Genomic DNA, 13,038 nt, shown 5'->3' with positions numbered 1-13,038 from the left:
TCTGGGAGTGCGATGTTTGCCAGAGGAACAAGGGAGAGATGAGCCATCCCGTAGGATTATTGCAGCCTCTTCCCATTCCGGAGGGGAAATGGGAGAGTATTTCGATGGATTTCATCACAGGGTTGCCCATGGTACAGGGCAAGGATTGTATCTTTGTCATCGTTGATCGACTGACGAAGTACGCACATTTCTTTTCCATATCTGCACACTATACAGCAGCATAGGTGGCCGAGTTGTTCTTTAGGGAGATCTTCAGGCTACATGGTCTTCCTAAGACCATCGTCAGTGACAGGGACAGCTGTTTCATGGGCTGGTTTTGGTAGGAGATTTTCCGATTGGTGGGGATGGAGTTGAAACCGAGTACCAGCTATCACCCACAGACAGACGGACAGACGGAGATAGTTAACAAATGGCTGGAGGGCTACTTGCATAACTATGTCAGTGGGCAGCAGCGAGCATGGCTGAAGTGGCTACATCTGGGGTAGTACTGCTACAATACTTCGAATCACATGTCCATTGGTATGTCACCATTCTATGCCTTATATGGGTATCATCCTTTATCTTTTGTCAACGTGAATTTTCATGATAGCAGGGCTCCTAGTGCCAAGATTTGGATCCAAGAGAGACAGGATATCCTCTGGGTTCTCAAGGATAACATGTCTACAGCGCAGAACCAACAGAAGATGTATGCCAACAGGGGTCAAGTGGAGACGCAGTTCGAGGTAGGGGACATGGTCTACCTACGATTACAGCCATACTGAGAGTCATCGCTGAAGCAGAAGGGGGCTGAGAAGCTCAAGCCTTGCTTTTATGGGCCATACAAGGTGATACGCAGGATTGGACTGGTTGCATATGAGTTGGAGCTGCCCTAAGGCAGCAAGATTCATAACATTTTTCATGTATCATGCCTAAAGAAGGCATTGGGGCAGCAGGTGACTGTGACGAATGAGCTACCACCCATGGATGATGAAGGGCATTTGGTATTGCATCCGGAGGCTATCATTGACTCTAGGGAGAGATGGTTGTGGAGCAAGATGGTCCGAGAATTCTTGGTGAGGTGGAAGAATTTGCCGAATGAGGATGACACTTGGGAGAGTGAGGAGATCTTATAGCATCCATCACTTCAGTTGCTTGAGGACAAGCAACATTTTTCCGGGGGAGACTATAATATTCCTAATTAGCTATGGCTAATTGGAATATTCGATTTTGTTTGATTTTTGCCTTCTATAGTTATTTGTAAATGAAAAGTGAGGAAGGGGGAACATAACTCACTTTAGAATAAAAAGTCACTTCCTAGGTAGCACAACGTTGTGACTTAAGGGGAACCAAGGGGGCCAAAGGGGGATGCAGAAATGGGGCCCATGTAGACACATGGAGGGACTGCGCAGGAGGGAAGGAACACATGGAAAGAAGGGGATCATGCAGGAGAAAGTGAGCCTAGGGATTGTGAGAGGCAGAGGCTATAAAATAGAGAGGAACCCCCTCATTTGGGATCATTCTGGTTATGAGCATTTGTGATAGTCATTTCGACATAGAGCACGCTGGCTATTTAGCTATTCTGCAGCACTGTTTAGTGCATTGAGTGTCTCCGTTCAGAGATCTCACCCTTAGCCCCGGGGGTCTTCGAGTACTTGCTCGGGCAAGGTATTTCCATTGGCATTCTATCAGTAGATTCATCAGCATTTCAGCAGTAGTTCCATCAGCATTTCAGCAACAGTTTCAATAGCGTCTTTGAGGAACTGCACAGACCCAAGGGGGTGATTTTCGGGGGTCGGCCATTTCAGAAAAGATTTCTGGGTTTTTCTGGGTTTTTTGAGTAGAGTCTGATTCCAAAGTTTTAGTGTTTTCTGAGGAGGGAAGTAGCCCAAAATCCTCATTCAATTTCCACGAGCAGCGGTAGCACGACAGTTTCCCAGCGGTTGAGACACAGATTAGTGTGAGGATATTCCAGGAAAGCTTTTTGGGTTTTTCTAGGTTTCTTGAGTACAACCCAAACCTAAGTTTTCAACTTTTTCTGATGAGGGGAGCGGCCCCAAATCATCATTTGTTTTCTAGCAGCAGTAGTAGCACAACAACAGCATCCACGCAGAGCAGCCATTCTTGTCATTCTGAGAGTATTTCTTCACCTGCCTTGTTCAAGTCGAGGTTTCATCTGTCTAATCACCTCTTGTACTCATTTATTGCTCAGTGTAATAAAATGGCTTAGCATTTCTCGCTGCATTTCTTGTGTATCTGCTTATATTTCCAGTTTACATTATTATACGTTGTTCCACTGTTATTTTATCACTTCTGGGTTATTATATCGTTTGTACATATGTGGTTGGAGTTTTTACTGGGGTTTAAGGAATATTCTGAGTTAGGAATATTACAACAATAATATCTCAAGTCTCCTTACAATTGTGGTTTCACAATTATCAATCTTGTGGAAATCAACTCTCAAGCTATAGTTAGTTTTGATAATTCTACAAATTCTCAAACATAGCTAAACCTTGCTTTGATATGACTTGATGCACAACTAGGTTCCATAATTCAATAACATGACCACAAAACTAGATCAAAACTATTAAAGTGCAACATCTATGGAAGTGGATTATTTATATAATCACAATATGCAAATAATACATAACTAAATATATACATAATTAGTAATGTAAACAATAAGAAATATAAGCAAGAGGACATAATCCAACTCTTTGTTGAATAAGACACCAAGTTTAACCTATAGATTACAATTTTAGTCTTTTCACAATTCATACTATTTGCATATTTACAATAATTGATTTGCCAACAATATTAGACTATTTCAATCACAAATTGGTATTTGTAAGTTATTAGAATTGAACCTCTTTTAGCTACTTCACCAAATTTACAATGTCTCCTCATCTTGATCAGTTCATGTGGATGACAAATAGCCTCTATAATGCTTCACCTCCACCTACACCATCCCTACGAATCCCAAGGATAATGCATGGTTAAATGCTCTTTGAATGTCTCAATTTACTCCATGTATTCACCTTTTAATAATTTTCGCAGCAATGCGTGAATGAACATACCAATTCTATACCAATGCATGCTCATCCTATAACCATGGCCCATTTTGATGCCAATTAGTGCGCCAAAAAATAACCATGCACTAGCTATACTCCACATGAACATGCCTGTAATTTCATATAGCTATATTGGATATTTATTGCGAAAAAATTATCAAATATTGTGTGATTCTCAAGTAATAATATAACATCCATAATGGCTTGAAGTATGCTTAAAAATTGTTTTTGGTTGGTTAAGAGCCTAACATGTTATTTTAGGTGGTGTGATTTTATTTAAATGAAGATGATGAATCAGTCTACATTCGTTGTTCACAGCCAGAAATGATTTTCCTTAATACACAGACAGAAATGATTTTCCTTAATATTGATTAGACAACTAAATTAGGCAAAGTTTTTCCCAAGATGTGAAAAATAACACAAGTAAATGATTTCCGTAATATAAGTATGGAACGAAGAAAGATTTACTTATATTTATACAGTAAGGCATTTCCCAGAGCACTCCTGTCATCACTTTTGTGCCATTTGATCCATCATTAGACAATTGCATTGTGCTTGTTCTCCGTTAGACAATTGGATTGTGCTTGTTCGTTGATTTGAATTGCAACGACACGGGCGGTTTTGTGCCATTCGATCCATCGTTACACAATTGCATTGTGTTGGATTGTGCTTGTTTGTTGATTTGAATTGCAACGACACGGGCGGTTGGGCCTTCATGGACACTTTCTGTTTTCCCTTTGCACAACTATCGTATTGCAGTCGGCCGCGTTCATGGTGTAATGAGACCGAGACCAGCCGTCAAGAAGCAGATTCATGGTGTAGTGAGACGGTGTAAGGCTGTAAGGGTTTTGCAGTTGGGAAATTTTCATTTAATTTGTTAATTCGATGACAGTTTTCTACTTCGATTAGCAACTCTTCTTCTGCTACCATCTTCGGATTCCCTTGGTATCATTCTATTTTGTATTGCCTTTTTTGTTTGAGAGCAAACTTACCTCCAATGTCATTCTAGGGTTTTTCCAAATGCCATCATTTGGAAGCACTGCTCTAGTTCCTTAGCAACTCTTCTTCTGCTACCATCTTCGGATTCCCTTGGTATCATTCTATTTTGTATTGCCTTTTTTGTTTGAGAGCAAACTTACCTCCAATGTCATTCTAGGGTTTTTCCAAATGCCATCATTTGGAAGCACTGCTCTAGTTCCTTGATGGTCCCGGATGCGAACAGGGATACCATCTTCGGATGCTATTTCCCTTGGTCTCATTCTATTTTGTATTTGTATTTTTGTTTGAGAGCACACTGACCTCAATGCCGTTCTAGGGTTTCTCCAAACACCACCATTTGGCAGCACTCCTCTAGTTCCTTGATGTTCTCTAATATGGACAGGTGAAGTTTACCCCATCGTTTACAAAGAACTGATAATTTTAGTTATGTTCTCAGATTTTAATTTTCTTTATTTTTCTATGCAGGTTCTACACAGATTGTTTCCCGGGTTCTACACATTCTTTGGTTAATTCCAAGGTTTCGTTGTTACCCTAGCTGACTACCTGGTTACTTTTCTTTTCTCTTCGCAGGTGGGTTAATCTCCTACTGGAGTAATTATTCAACTTCGCAGGTGGGTTAATCTCCTACTGGAGTAATTATTCAACTGATTTGAAGCTTCCAACCCTGGACCACATAACCCAGGTTTTCTAAATTAATCTCTATCCTTTGTTTTCGAGGTCAATTTTTGGGAAACTGGGCCTGGTAATGGCTTACCCCTGAATTGGGTCCTTAGGATTTGATGTAATGTGTAAAAATGGTAGAAGTTAAACTTATGACCTATCAGCCTTAATGTTTTCAAATGTTAACTTAAAGACTTCGACCCAGAATCAATTTCTACGGGGAATATCTATAAGCTGGAGTGTAAGCTTTTAAGTTGAACTCGGTAGTGAGGGCTTTTGTGTAACTTATGGCATTTTTATTAGACACCGATTAGTTTTCCTTCAATCCATGAGTTAGAAAACGAACAATCTGCAAGCCCATCACCGGTTAGGGTCCTACCTCTTGCACTTTGAGGTCGGACTTGATACTGGCTAGTCTGATTTGTCAGCGAAGATTCACTCTTGGGGTTCTTTACATGCGGCTGAGCAGGAGGGGGGGCACCAGCTGTACTCAAATATTATTATTTTTCCGTTTCCCATGAGAATGATGGAAGACTCAACCTGTTGAGGAAAAATATACGCACTGGGAGGGTAGATTTTAAGTATGAGATCTCTATGATGAGGCAAGTCATGAAGCAAGTCAGACTCTCTCTTCTTACTGTGGAGTTTCACTACAATAGTAGTGGCATCCAATCCATTACAGTTTTCCAGCCATCCATATATGGGCTGCTCTTTTTTCACTGGGTGTGGGGGCTCGTTCAACCAATCAATTGCCTGCCCTTGGTTGCAAAAAGGCCAGGTCCAAGGTCATCGCTCCACTAATCCCTGAAGAAATCGATCAACCAAGGATCAACCCACTTTTTCTTACAAAGGATCGTGGTAGGATTACCCTCCCTAGTCGAGATAAGAGCCCTCCTTGGTTCGTTATGCCATAGTGCAAGTGATTATGAAGTGATCTATGAAGGATCGACGTATATGGTCAGAGTAGTTGTATCTTTTATTGTCTGCTATCTGAGGTTGTTTTTTTGGCATTGTGTATGGGTTGAGTCATTTGGATTATACTATTTCTGTTTTAATGTAGTTTCCAACCTTATCAAGATGCTTTGAAAATATAGGCCAAAAGATAAATCTGCAAAGAAGGACAGTCTTCTAAAAAAAGCTCAGGCTGAGGCAGACAGGAAGACTGTTCAAGTGAAGAAGCCTATGGAATTAATTATCTAATTCACTTATTGAGCAGGTTTTGCAATTGTAATTTTTCAGGTTTCTCCAATATGCATTTTAACAAAGCTCTTTCTTTTTGGGTATTGTTATGTATTCCTCCAACAAATTATTTCTTCCTCAGTCATGATAAGGAATATTTGTGTTAGTGAAGAGTAAAGATCAATTGGTAGTAATTGCACTTGATGTTGATCCAACAATGTTAATCTGTACATTTGAAATGTATATCTCTCCATGTAAAGAGTGAGCGGAACCTGGTAATTTATTTATATTTAGTTGTCTATTCCCATAACAACTTATAGATAGGTAGTCACATAGAAACAATGGACTCAGGGTTACACTGTCTTGAAAATCTCACTTACTGTTTTTCTAATAAGCGTACCCTAATTGACTCTTAACTGTTTTTTCGGTCATTTTCCAGGTGTTTTTTAAAATTGAGTTAGAATTAAATATTTTGTGAAATCTCATTATTCCAGTGTTTACAGTGATATAATTCCAACAATTCAGTAATGTGATCACAAATTTCCATCACTTCCAACTTTTTCGGACTTCCGGACCTGTTCCTCTCATACTTCCGAGGCAAGAAATAATAATGTAAGGGCGGGTTTATAGAAATCATGTGCTTCTAACCAAGGCATTTATTTCGATGACAACTCAAGTTTAAGTATCGACCATAATGGGGAGGTGGCATTATGCGAACCAAATCTCAGACCAAGGAAAAACTTTTGGCCAAGGAAGCAGCACAAAGGCTCACTTAAGAATAACTCAGAATATTTTCCCATGTTGAAATTTTTATTGGATTTTCTTTTGTAGTTTCTTATAATTTTATTTATAGGTACAGGTTAAAGTTTGTATTAAAGAATTCTCTAAATCTAGTTTTAGCTTAAGGTTCAGCTTAAAGTTAGAAAACATGTCAATTTTGTAACTGGATAAATTGTTGAGTAAACAATATTTCATACACATTCACTAGCCTTATGCATTCTTGTATGCTGCGATGATGATATCTTCATTTTGTTCTTTTGTATGTTAGTGTTGTTGTATTTGTTGCTATATACTTTTAAGCATGTACATTGTTTACTATCTATTGCACAATTTCACTTTCCATACCACACGTGATGATGATATCCTCATTTTGTTCTTTTGTATGTTAGTGTTGTTGTATTTGTTGCTATATACTTTTAAGCATGTACATACCACAATGAGAATATATGTGTTTTGTGGCTGATTTTGGACCATGGAATGTGACACAAGTATAGCTCTTTGAATGCTCCATTCAAGTCTGAGGGAGCATTTCAGTCTGAAAGGTGGGATTTGTAAATTCATGTGGAGAACCAATCATTATTATCTCGCTTCACTTACCAAAAGAACTTAGCTGGGGATCTAACATCTTTTCATTCCAATGACTCTTCCCAACTCTAGAAAATGTTTTGAGATCCATTGGACAGGTTGGTCTTTTAGCCCTCTATGACTTTGTGGATTCCTTGAGATTGAATTGAAACCTATGAAGAGACAAGGAGCATTGAAGAACTGATGCTTACCTTTGGGCTAGTATCTGGTGGGTGATAAATCAAATAGGTAATTAGGCATTAGATGAAGGCTACTTGGGGATTTCTGAACATGCCTAGAGCTTTCACCAAGCATCCTCTCTTCTCCTGACGCTACTAATCTTGATCAACACACTTTCTTCATTTAGGAACTAATTCAAACCCAAAAATTCCCATGCACACTAGTCCTCAACCATAATCACCTATAAATTGAAGTACATACTTACACAAAAGGAGTGAAACTCCTTGGAAATTGTGTTAGATGTACTGCAAAGCAAACAACCCACAAGTTCCTACAGGTAACCGTAATAACTAAAAACCCTTTAGACCTAACTAACCGAACTAAAAACCCTTCAGACCTTGAAGTATTCAATAGACACAAGAATTATTTAGACCTTGTGGGATATATAGAGCTCAAAAAGATTAAACTACCATGTAACTAAAAACCCTTCAGACCTTGAAGTATTCAAAAGACACGAGAATTCCTTAGACCTTGTGGGATATACAAAGCTTAGAGAGATTCATGTACCTTGAAATACACACACACACGCGCACACACACTTATCATGGTTAGGTGATCTAAAATATACATGATTGATTATTTGCACAATTTCACCAACATTAACTAAGGTTGCATTTATGTGAATGAATGAGGGAAATTAAGTTGTTAATATGCCTTAAACATAAACTTTGACAACTGAAAATAAGAATGAACAACAACAATAAAATACAAAAATGCAACAAACATTGATGACAAAGTTAGTCCCTCTTGGACTATGTCTTTGGGTCCGCTTCCAATGGGTGTATGTTATATTAGGAATGCTCCAAAAAGGTTCTTTACATAGAATTTTCACCAACTGAACTGTGCACGCAGGCACTACTGGTTACTATCAGAATGAAGGCCTCTGTCTCCGCTCTCCAATGCCACTCTCTGTTCTCAAAATGGCCCAAGGATTTCCAAGTTATGCTCACAAGAGTATTTACAGGCACACATAATACACGTCGCTCAAAGTCCCTATACAACTCCTTGGCCCATGGCGCATTGGATATATCTTTTATAGAGTTCACAGGAGGTCCCGGGGTCAAACCCGTGGGCCTCCTGGGATGAGGTTTACTTTTTTTAATATTACATGGCGGATATATATTGTTTATTTGTGCCACATAACACATATGGTTTTTAACCACATAATAAAGATTGTTATCACCTACGTTGTGTATTAATGTTAAACTGATATATATATATATATATATATATATATATATATATATATATATATATATATATATATATATATATATACATACGTTAAAATTGACAACTATGGAAAAACTTTATGTGGGTCATCTTATTCATGGCTGATAATATGTTCATTAGATTGCTCTCGTTGAGAGGTGTAGGATTGACCTATGTGGACTAGAAGATCTCCTCTTCTAAATTGCATTGCAGATTCATCTGAACCTCCTCTGAAAGCCACAACTTTTGGTGGTGGAATCAAGTCAATCCGACAGACGGTTTGCAAGATATTGACTGCCCTAGTTTGAAGGAAGCTGCTAAAACTGAAGCTGCAATTGCAGAAGTGAAGTTTGACCTATGTGGACTAGAAGATCTCCTCATCTGAACTATGCTATAGGTTCATCTGAACCTCCTCTGAAAGCCACAACTTTTGGCAGTGGAATCAAGTCAATCCGATAGACAGTTTGCAAGATATCGACTGCCCTAGTTTGAAGGAAGCTGCTGAAACTAAAGCTGCAACTGCAAAAGTGAAGCTTGACCTGCGTGAACTAGAATATCTCGTCATCTGAATTGTGCTATAGGTTCATCTGAACCTCCTCTGAAAGCCACAACTTTTGGTGGTGGAATCAAGTCGATCCGACGGTCGGTTTGTGAGATATCGTTTGCCCTAGTTTGATGATGAAGCCGCTAATGTTGATACTGCTAATCTAGGGTTTGCTACTGCTGATATAAATCAGATTTGTTGTACTATTTCTCTCTGCTAAATTATTGAAGATAAAAAAAGATTTGATCAAAGGGTTTCCCCACACATTGTGGGGTTTGTCCCTGGCTAGCCGCCACATCTTGTGTCTCTTGTCTTGGCTTGTTTTCTGTCGATCATTTAATGTTCTATCTGCAATTTACTTTATGTACATGTGATTTCTAATCTGTGGAATGTAATAAGAAAAAGAAGTAAACTGTTATAAGCATAGAACATACCATAACTTAACATGGTATCAGAGCTGAAATGAAGACAAAGCCTGAGCAAGAGCAAGAGCAATCACCGAAGAGAAGATTGGTAAGGCTATCCTAAAAGAACTATGGGGTCCTCAACACTCTTTCCTACCAAAGACAAGCTCCGTGAGAAAGCTGAATATCACGGATGGAAGATGTCTATTGATCTAACCCTTGAGGATCACGAAGTGTTGGATCATGTGAGAGGCAATATTATTGAGCCTCCATCAAATGCACCTCCTGCTGCCAAGAACAAATGGAAGAATGGAGAAATTAAAGCGAAGAAGATCATCCAGGACTCTATTGACAAGCACTTGGTGGCCTACATCTCTGAACTGGACACCTCCAAGGAAATATATGATAGACTGGTAAGTTTATTTAAATTTAATGATGCAAATCAAGTTTTGTTTCTTAGAAATAAGCTGAGGGAAATCAAGAAGGGTAAAGATGAGAATACGCAAGCATACTTCTTAAGAATCACCAAGATCAAGAACGATCTCCTATCTATTGGGGAGACTATTACTAACAGAGAAATGGCACTCACGACTCTTGGAGGATTACCATCCGAATGGTACATGTTCAGGACTACTCTTCTGAACAATAATATAATTCCTGGTTTCAATGAATTAATGGCTAGATGCATTCAAGAAGAAACAAGGGTAGAAGAGAAAGAAATGTGCGTGCCTAAAGGTTCTCCTACTGCCTTTTCTTCTCATGTTAAGAAAAGAAATAATTTTGGGACTAAATCAAAAGGAAAGGCTAGACCTAAGGGTGGAAGAAAAGGACGATGTTACATCTGCAATAAAGCAGATCACTATGCAAGGGAGTACTCTGATAGAAAGGACTCACACCAGGATGATGATCAAAATCCCTCTGATGGCAATCAAAGGAATGACAAATTCAATAGCAAAGGTAAGAGGAGAGCTAGGAATCAAGGAAGAGGACAAGCATTCAAGAAGGATTGAAACTCCAGGATGTATTAAATGCACCTGACCTTCGAAAGAACCTGGTGTCCATCTCAGCAATGGAAGACAAAGGCTACAAGGTAACCTTCAGTGATGGCAAGTTACGTGTATCGAAAAATAATGTTAAAGATGCCTTTCCTCTTGGGTTTCGTGTTGATTCATTATATCAGGTCGATGGACGTCCACTAAGTATCATGTCTTATGACACATCTCTTCAGTCCGAACTTTGGCATTGGAGGTTTGCCCCCCTTCATTATAAAACTCTACTCGGTGTAAGACAAATGGTGATAGGGATGCCCGAATTCTGAGTAGAGAAAGAAGGTGTATGTCTAGGATGTGTCGAAGGAAAGCTCAAAAGGGGACCATTCCCCTCAAGCTAAAGCAAGACCTCCAATATATTACAGTTGGTTCACTCAAGCATATCTGAGGCTGGCATTTAGAGGGAGACTACTACACCACATACTCCTGAGCAGAAAGGTGTGGTAGAAAGGAAGAACCATACGATTGTGGAAGCTGTCTCTATGGGTAGATGATGTAACAATGCCTGATGTGGAGGAACCCATGGATCCTATTTACGCACCTGAGCCTTCCTCTTCTAAGAAGAGGCCTTCATGGCTTAGGGGGATACTTGATGATGTTGAAGGACATGCTGCACCCTGAGGAACCTTTCGTGAAAGTAAGAAACCTAACAGGTATCAGGGATACCTGACCATCATGAGCACAATTATACAAAATGAGCCTTCATCATTCTTAGATGCCATCAAGCATCAAGTATGGAAGGATGCTGTGACCATTATGGAGAATGATGTCTGGGATGTAGTTCCCAGACCATAGGACAATACAATTGTTACTTCAAAATGGCTTTAAAAGATAAAGCATGCATCAGATGGAAGTATAGAAAAGTATAAGGCTCGTTTTGTTGCTTGTGGTTTCTCCCAGAAGGAAGGTATAGACTATGATATTTGCACCTGTTGCTAGATATACGACCATCTGCTTGATCATAGCCCTTATGGCTTCACAAGGATGGAACCTACATCAGATGGATGTCAAGACCGCATTCTTGCACGGTTTGATCAAAGAAGAGGTCTATGTGGAGCAACCCGAAGGATTTGAGATTTATGATTGAAAATCTCTTGTATGCAGGTTGAAGAAGGCTCTCTATGGGCTGAAGCAAGCACCCCGAGCATGGTATGAGAGGATCGATAGCTACTTGATGAAGCTGGGATTCACTAGGAGTAAAGCGGATCTTAACCTTTACCTTAAGGTTGAAGATGACAAGCCTCTCATACTGGTATTGTATGTGGATGACCTCTTTCTAACAGGTGCATACTCTCTCATTCACAAATGTAAGAGGGAGTTGGCTTCTGAATTTGAAATGAAGAACCAAGGACTTGAAGTGTGGCAGAAGCCAAGGGAAATTTTCCTATCTCAAGGAAAATATGTGGTGAAGATTCTAGAAAGATTTGGTATGATGGACTGCAAGCCTGTGACTACCTCGATGATCTTAACTTTTGGAAGTTATATGGTAGTGATGTCGGACCAGATTTGGGAAATGCCTTTGAGTTTCAAAAATCCATTCGCGTTGATGTTCTTGGTGAACCTCTGTCCGAACATATGTTTTGCAGTTAGCATTGTGAGCTCATATTTGGTTGAGCCTCACTAGATTGGTGCCAAGAATCTTCTGAGATGTCTTCTGAACACAATCTCTCATGGATTGAGATACACTGTTGGAAATATGAAACTGCATGATTATTCGAAGGCTGATTAGGCAGGTAGTGTGGAGGATCACTGGAGCACTTTTAGTGTTGTTTCTCTTTGGATTTTTCTTCGATATAATGGATGAGCAGGAAGAAGAAGTCGGTTTCCATAAGCATCGCCGAGATTAGATACATATCTACGAGTATGATCTCGTATGAAGCTGCCTGGTTGGGAAATCTCTTCAGTGAGTTATTTGAACACATACCATTGTGATTCTCTGTAACAACCAGAGGTGGGATTCGATTACTGAGGAATCCTGTATTCGTCAATTTCTCCAGCAGATAGACATCATCTAGGATATGGTAAGTCAATGAGAAAGGAGGCTCCATCGCATTAAGATGATGTACAGGTCGATACACCTTGTCAAAGCCCCAAGGAAAGATCTAATATGTGATTTTCCAAAACGACTTGGAGTCATCAAGAAACCCTTCTACAAGAGTCCTGCATGTTGCATACATTGAGCTCTAGGAGCTCTGAGGGCTTGCGGTTCTTACTGGAGAAACATACGACCACAGGGTGACTCACCCTCCCCTGGTGGTGTGCACTGGAACAAGATGATTCGATCTCTTGTGGGACAAGATGATTCACTCTCTTGTGGAACAGGATGATTTGCTCTCCTATGTAGCAGGATGATTAGTTCC

General features: G+C 39.6%; 1 long non-coding RNA gene across 1 annotated transcript; it reads left to right on the top strand.

Moving 5' to 3' along the window:
- The first annotated feature begins 3,711 nt into the window (after nt 1-3,711).
- On the top strand, nt 3,712-5,723 carry LOC149253000 (uncharacterized). The gene is made up of 2 exons (XR_016266105.1): nt 3,712-4,616; nt 4,658-5,723. It is a non-coding gene; the product is annotated as an uncharacterized LOC149253000 (long non-coding RNA).
- Nucleotides 5,724-13,038: the final 7,315 nt, after the last annotated feature.

Source organism: Pinus tabuliformis, chromosome 7 (genome assembly GCF_031772625.1).
Source record: "Pinus tabuliformis cultivar Carrire ecotype Pingquan chromosome 7, CPIR1, whole genome shotgun sequence".
Lineage (NCBI taxonomy): Eukaryota > Viridiplantae > Streptophyta > Pinopsida > Pinales > Pinaceae > Pinus > Pinus tabuliformis.
The sequence above is the reverse complement of the archived record's forward strand: the minus strand, read 5'-3'. Positions and strand labels throughout refer to the sequence as shown.